Source organism: Rhinopithecus roxellana, chromosome 6 (assembly GCF_007565055.1).
Source record: "Rhinopithecus roxellana isolate Shanxi Qingling chromosome 6, ASM756505v1, whole genome shotgun sequence".
Lineage (NCBI taxonomy): Eukaryota > Metazoa > Chordata > Mammalia > Primates > Cercopithecidae > Rhinopithecus > Rhinopithecus roxellana.
Genome location: NC_044554.1, coordinates 68,333,642 through 68,341,640, shown reverse-complemented (window position 1 = coordinate 68,341,640; position 7,999 = coordinate 68,333,642). Strand labels below are relative to the sequence as shown.

General features: G+C 37.8%; 1 pseudogene across 1 annotated transcript; it reads left to right on the top strand.

The window, feature by feature from the left end:
- Positions 1-3,168: 3,168 nt before the first annotated feature.
- Positions 3,169-4,940, top strand: LOC104656229 (annotated as a pseudogene). The gene has a single exon (XR_004058084.1). The product of XR_004058084.1 is annotated as an elongation factor 1-alpha 1 pseudogene (transcript).
- Positions 4,941-7,999: the final 3,059 nt, after the last annotated feature.

Genomic DNA, 7,999 nt, shown 5'->3' with positions numbered 1-7,999 from the left:
CAAGCATTCTTATACACCAGTAACAGACAAGCAGAGAGCCAAATCAGGAATGAACTTCCATTCACAATTGCTTCAAAGAGAATAAAATACCTAGGAATCCAGCTTACAAGGGATGTAAAGGACCTCTTCAAGGAGAACTACAAACCACTGCTCAGTGAAATCAAAGAGGACACAAACAAATGGAAGAACATACCATGCTCATGGATAGGAAGAATCAATATCGTGAAAATGGCCATACTCCCCAAGGTTATTTATAGATTCAATGCCATCCCCATCAAGCTACCAATGAGTTTCTTCACAGAATTGGAAAAAACTGCTTTAAAGTTCATATGGAACCAAAAAAGAGCCCGCATTGCCAAGACAATCCTAAGTCAAAAGGACAAAGCTGGAGGCGTCACGCTACCTGACTTCAAACTATACTACAAGGCTACAGTAACCAAAACAGCATGGTACTGGTACCAAAACAGAGCTATAGACCAATGGAACAGAACAGAGTCCTCAGAAATAATACCGCACATCTACAGCCATCTGATCTTTGACAAACCTGAGAGAAACAAGAAATGGGGAAAGGATTCCCTATTTAATAAATGGTGCTGGGAAAATTGGCTAGCCATAAGTAGAAAGCTGAAACTGGATCCTTTCCTTACCCCTTATACGAAGATTAATTCAAGATGGATTAGAGACTTAAATGTTAGACCTAATACCATAAAAACCCTAGAAGAAAATCTAGGTAGTACCATTCAGGACGTAGGCATGGGCAAGGACTTCATGTCTAAAACACCAAAAGCAACGGCAGCAAAAGCAAAAATTGACAAATGGGATCTAATTAAACTAAAGAGCTTTTGCACAGCAAAAGAAACTACCATCAGAGTGAATAGGCAACCTACAGAATGGGAGAAAATTTTTGCAACCTACTCATCTGACAAAGGGCTAATATCCAGAATCTACAAAGAACTCAAACAAATATACAAGAAAAAAACAAACAACCCCATCAAAAAGTGGGGAAAGGATATGAACAGACATTTCTCAAAAGAAGATATTCATACAGCCAACAGACACATGAAAAAATGCTCATCGTCACTCGCCATCAGAGAAATGCAAATCAAAACCACAATGAGATATCATCTCACACCAGTTAGAATGGCAATCATTAAGAAGTCAGGAAACAACAGGTGTTGGAGAGGATGTGGAGAAGTAGGAACACTTTTACACTGTTGGTGGGATTGTAAACTAGTTCAACCATTATGGAAAACAGTATGGCAATTCCTCAAGGATCTAGAACTAGATGTACCATATGACCCAGCCATCCCACTACTGGGTATATACCCAAAGGATTATAAATTATTCTACTACAAAGACACATGTACACGTATGTTTATTGCGGCACTATTCACAATAGCAAAGACTTGGAATCAACCCAAATGTCCATCTGTGACAGACTGGATTAAGAAAATGTGGCACATATACACCATGGAATACTATGCAGCCATAAAAAAGGATGAGTTTGCGTCCTTTGTAGGGACATGGATGCAGCTGGAAACCATCATTTTTAGCAAACTATCACAAGAAGAGAAAACCAAACACCGCATGTTCTCACTCATAGGTGGGAACTGAACAATGAGATCACTTGGACTCGGGAAGGGGAACATCACGCACTGGGGCCTATCATGGGGAGGGGGGAGGGGGGAGGAGGGAGGGATTGCATTGGGGAGTTATACATGATATAAATGATGAATTGATGGGTGCTGACGAGTTGATGGGTGCAGCACACCAACATGGCATAAGTATACATATGTAACAAACCTGCAGGTTATGCACATGTACCCTAGAACTTAAAGTATAATTAAAAAAAAAAAAAAAAAAAAAAAAAAAAAAAAAAAAGAAAAGCTCAAAGTAAAAGTAGGTTGCATGGGACAAATAGGCATTTTATACTGTCTGACACTCATCCCTGCAGTAATTTAATGCTATCTTATATGAAGTAGGTCATTTTGTACAGATATAAACTTTCTGTTGTGTACTATTCTCCCTTGACATCCATGTTATATTGACATGGTAATTTTTTCTGTAGTTCTGAGCAGTTTTTATGCCACCTCAATTTGTAAAATCACAAGGTTTTACCCATATTACAAATAAGCAATAGCAATGATTACCTAGTTACCTAAACTTGTCTATTTTTAATACCCATAGGTATAAAAAGAAATTTTCCTTTCTATATTTCATTCAGAAGCATGTTATATGGGCACATTTATTTATACCTAGAATTATATCAATCTTGTTTTATGTAAAGCTTTATGAAGTAGGTCAAACAGGAAAGAAAACTTGCTAAGAAGTATGAAGGTAATATATATTGGTTTAGCAAAGACTGAATAATGTGGAACCTCATCTATCTCATTGCTAACTAATTATTTTTTACTTTTAGTTTTTCCCATCATTGTTAGATAAACACAACCAGGATAGAAAAATTTTGATGTTGACATCTTATAAGCAGGCCAGATAGATGCAGTTTATTAGAACTATGTGGAAAAATAGAATAGGTTTTTCAGAACTTACCTTGGAGGCAGAGTCTGTCATAGATTAAGACGTCATTTGGAGTTTAAGATTTTGCACACTGTCTTTTTGGTCCTTCTATTCTTTTTGAGAAACCATTGATAGGCCAGAAGATAGATATATTTAGAAAATTTGAATTGAATGAGCACAGCATGTAAATAGAATTTTGTGTATGTAGGAGCAAGACACATCCAAATTCCTGAAACTGTTATATTCTTGAGTAGCTTTTTGTTTTGCTTTGGTGCAATAATTTTCTTTTTTCTTTGCATATTTTCAGTGTATATTTCACTTACTCATCTCTAAACTCTTTCTGAGAGCAATAAATTTATTCCAAATATGTTCTAACTTTCAGAATATGTCTTTGGAGCCCCTCTTTATCATGATCCCAGGATTTCATCTGCCTCTCCATGAGGCATCCTTGATGTTCTGGATTTTTTCTTGATTTACTTCTTCATTTTGTTAAAATATATCCTTTAGAAGCTTCCTGGCAAAGGATACAAGCTTCCTGATTAATTTTTGAGAACTTGAGAATTGCATATTTAAAAACGTACATATTCTACCTTCATATTAGATTGAGAGTACAGTTCAGTATGGAATTCTAAGTTGAAAATTGAGAATATAGCTTTTTCGCAACGGGTTTGCCGCCAGAACAGAGGTGTCGTGAAAACTACCCCTAAAAGCCAAAATGGGAAAGGAAAAGACTCATATCAACATTGTCGTCATTGGACACGTAGATTCGGGCAAGTCCACCACTACTGGCCATCTGATCTACAAATGCGGTGGCATCGACAAAAGAACCATTGAAAAATTTAAGAAGGAGGCTGCTGAGATGGGAAAGGGCTCCTTCAAGTATGCCTGGGTCTTGGATAAACTGAAAGCTGAGCGGGAACGTGGTATCACCATTGATATCTCCTTGTGGAAATTTGAGACCAGCAAGTATTATGTGACTATCATTGATGCCCCAGGACACAGAGACTTCATCAAAAACATGATTACAGGGACATCTCAGGCTGACTGTGCTGTCCTAATTGTTGCTGCTGGTGTTGGTGAATTTGAAGCTGGTATCTCCAAGAATGGGCAGACCCGAGAGCATGCTCTTCTGGCTTACACACTGGGTGTGAAACAACTAATTGTTGGTGTTAACAAAATGGATTCCACTGAGCCACCCTACAGCCAGAAGAGATACGAGGAAATTGTTAAGGAAGTCAGCACTTACATTAAGAAAATTGGCTACAACCCCGACACAGTAGCATTTGTGCCAATTTCTGGTTGGAATGGTGACAACATGCTGGAGCCAAGTGCTAACATGCCTTGGTTCAAGGGATGGAAGGTCACCCGTAAGGATGGCAATGCCAGTGGAACCACGCTGCTTGAGGCTCTGGACTGCATCCTACCACCAACTCGTCCAACTGACAAGCCCTTGCGCCTGCCTCTCCAGGATGTCTACAAAATTGGTGGTATTGGTACTGTTCCTGTTGGCCGAGTGGAGACTGGTGTTCTCAAACCCTGGTATGGTGGTCACCTTTGCTCCAGTCAACGTAACGACTGAAGTAAAATCTGTCGAAATGCACCATGAAGCTTTGAGTGAAGCTCTTCCTGGGGACAACGTGGGCTTTAATGTCAAGAATGTGTCTGTCAAGGATGTTCGTCGTGGCAACGTTGCTGGTGACAGCAAAAACGACCCACCAATGGAAGCAGCTGGCTTCACTGCTCAGGTGATTATCCTGAACCATCCAGGCCAAATAAGTGCTGGCTATGCCCCTGTGTTGGATTGCCACACGGCTCACATTGCATGCAAGTTTGCTGAGCTGAAGGAAAAGATTGATCGCCGTTCTGGTAAAAAACTGGAAGATGGCCCTAAATTCTTGAAGTCTGGTGATGCTGCCATTGTTGATATGGTTCCTGGCAAGCCTATGTGTGTTGAGAGCTTCTCAGACTATCCACCTTTGGGTCGCTTTGCTGTTCGTGATATGAGGCAGACAGTTGCGGTGGGTGTCATCAAAGCAGTGGACAAGAAGGCTGCTGGAGCTGGCAAGGTCACCAAGTCTGCCCAGAAAGCTCAGAAGGCTAAATGAATATTATCCCTAATACCTGCCACCCCACTCTTAATCAGTGGTGGAAGAACGGTCTCAGAACTGTTTGTTTCAATTGGCCATTTAAGTTTAGTAGTAAAAGACTGGTTAATGATAACAATGCATCGTAAAACCTTCAGAAGGAAAGGAGAATGTTTTGTGGACCACTTTGGTTTTCTTTTTTGCGTGTGGCAGTTTTAAGTTATTAGTTTTTAAAATCAGTACTTTTTAATGGAAACAACTTGACCAAAAATTTGTCACAGAATTTTGAGACCCATTAAAAAAGTTTAATGAGAAAAAAAAAAAAAAAAAAAAAAAAAAGAAAATTGAGAATATAGTGACTGAAAGCATGTTACGTTGGCTCCATCGCCTTTTTTCTAGTGTGACTGTGGAAGAATCCAATGACATTTCTTTCCTAAACTTTTGTAACAGCATTCCTTGTCATTAATCTTTTCTCATCTCTCTTACTGAACACTTGGTGAGTATTCCAAGGAGAAATCTCATATCCTTCAGCTATCCCTCTAGAATGTTTTAAAATTATTTTCTTTATAATATACTCCTTTTATTTTTTTCTGAAACTGTACTTATTCAGCTATGGCACATGCTGAATTGGATCCAATTGCCATTCTACTTGCATTTTTCCTTTTCTCTCATTTTTCAAAGATTTTCCTGAACTGTATCTCAGCTACAACTCTTGAGTATTATCTTTCTCCAATCATTATTTTCTCCAGTTATTATAAGAAAAGTCAGGAATACTGTACTTTTCTTACCAAACTAAATAGGCAATGACTTCTAAAATATTTAATAATTTATCAGTTAGAATAGTTTGTCTTAGATGAGTTTTCCTACAAGCAGAGTTTGAGGAAGGATTTTCATTCAAGTTGCTCATGGAGGGTGCACTCTCTGGAGAAAGAGAATGAAGGAGGTATCTTAGGTCAGGAGAAGGAGCTAAGCAAGGTTGCCCTTTAGTTGAAGTCCAGCTTCAGTCTGATCCCCTGAGAAGCTTTGGATAGAAATTATGCATGAACGTGGTTTCCATCTTGAGGAAAGTGGGCCTATCAATTAGTCAATAGTTAATGTGGAAGAAGGTCAGAGGGAATGTACAACTAAGGTCATTCCCTGAATAAAGAAAATCTGTGGTTAACAGCCAACAGTGGCAGTGGTGTGCATAGGCCTGCCTGATCAAGGAGATCTGCATGGGGCAACAGCAACATCTATGACACGTCTTTACCACTTGAAAGCATTGAATATATTCATCAGGCACACCGAACAGCAAAGTGTTTTATTTGGCTTATTGGATAGCTTGATACAAATGAAGGTATTACATTTCATCTCAACAGTTTGATTTTGCAAAAACTTTAATAAGGAAGATGGTCATCAGTTTTAATAAAAGTAAAATTAAAATATTTAGTATGCTATATGCAGTATATCTACACAATTCGGCAAACTGTAACTTACACTGTTTTAGATCTTGCTAAGGATATAGGGAAAATGGCTAGTTTTCAAAAACATTTTTTAAACAAAATTCAATTTATTTGTTGGTTTGCTCAAAAGTGATTTTTTGGTTTAATCATTTTGCTTTGAGCTTACTAGTTGTTTATGCTTGACTACCAGGCATATTGCAACTCAGAAGTGGGTAATAGTCCAAAATCAGAATAAGTGAATGTAACACAGCAGCCAAGATGCTACCCAAAGGAGTAGTCATTAAGTCTTTCGTTTACCCTCAGATATTTATAAAGCATTATGATTGTCCTAAATACTGGAGATTCAGATGTAAAATACATCGTCCTGATTTCAAGAAGTTTATATTAGAGTATACGTGTGTGGAGGGGCGAGGAGATACCAGTTAACAAGCATAATTGAATAGTGTAAATGCTGTCATGTGTGCTATAGACCTAGAGAGTGTCAGTAGCTCACCCAGAATATCTCAGAATGGGAGTAGGAAGTTAGAAAACACAGCAATAAAAAATTAACCTCGATTTTGAGTTTTAAAGCATGTGTATAATTTTATCAAGTGAAATAGTAGTTTTGGGCAATGAGTGTTATACTGGACCAACAGGAATCACTAAAGAATTTTGAGCAGGAGAATGTCATGGTAATATTTCTACTTTAGAAATAAAATGTATTTTCTTAATTTAATCTATGTACATTAAAGGGAAATTCTAGGAACATGGTGTCTGAACTCAGATCTGTGAAGTCCTCTCTTTTAAACCCTTCTTGGAGTGAGACCATAGCCATGATGGAGTGGGAAAATTGATGTTAACTGGTATAAGTAACTTTACTAGGTACCCTTAGTTGTGGTTTTGTTTATTACTAGCCTGTTTGGGTTCCTAGGGCTTCTCTAATTGGTGTCTTAGTCAGTCTGCACTGGTGTAACAGAATACCATAAACTGGGTAGCTTAAACAATAAACATTTATTTCTCACAGTTCTGGAGCTGCAAGTCCAAGATCAGGGTGACAGTATAATTAGGTTCTTGGTGAGGTCCCTCTTCCTGTTTTATACACACTCCTTTCTTGCTGTATTCTCAAACTGCAGAGAGCGAGCAAGCTCTGGTCTGTTTTCCTCTTATTATGAGGATGCTAATCCATTATGAGGGCACTATCCTCTTGATTTTTTTGAACTTGATTACCTTCAAAGGCCCCTTCTCCAAATACCAATACAATGGGGTTTAGGGCTTCAACATATGAATTTGTGGGGGGGACATAAGCATTCAGTCCAAAATAACTGGTTTTGAAAAGTTCTGTCATCATCTCTTTAAATATTTCTTCTGCTCTTTTATATCTCCCTCCTCCTTCTGAATCTCCAGTTATATATATGTTAGAACCTCTACCAATTTTCATGCTAATTTCTGTAATGCATTTAAAAAATTTATTTTAGATATTTTCCTTTGACTATTTTTACCACTAATATAGAGCAGATTACTAAATTGTGGTGTAGTCACACAATTTAGTACTATCCAAAAATGAAATGAGTAAACAATAGCCATCACAGCCCTTATGTCAAGATTTTGAGATTTAACCCGAACTTACCCTACACAGTTGTTGTATGCACACAAAAATACATATAGTATAATTTCATGTGTATAAAGTTCAAGAATGAACAAAGTTAAAAACAATAAATTCTTTTGATTATTCATAGGTGGTACGATGAAGAGAAATGAATAGAAATAATAGGGAAGGGGTGATGGGCGGGGGTGCTGCCAAAGACATGATGGAGATGGGCACACAACTGGCTTTAAGGAAAGATCCATTCCTTAACCAGAGGACTATCAGTGTTGGTATGTAGGTGTTCATTATATTATTCTTATTGAAATGAACAGAAATAGTTTAAACATTTTGTCTATATGATATATTTTCTCCACACAACTAAAGAAAACAAA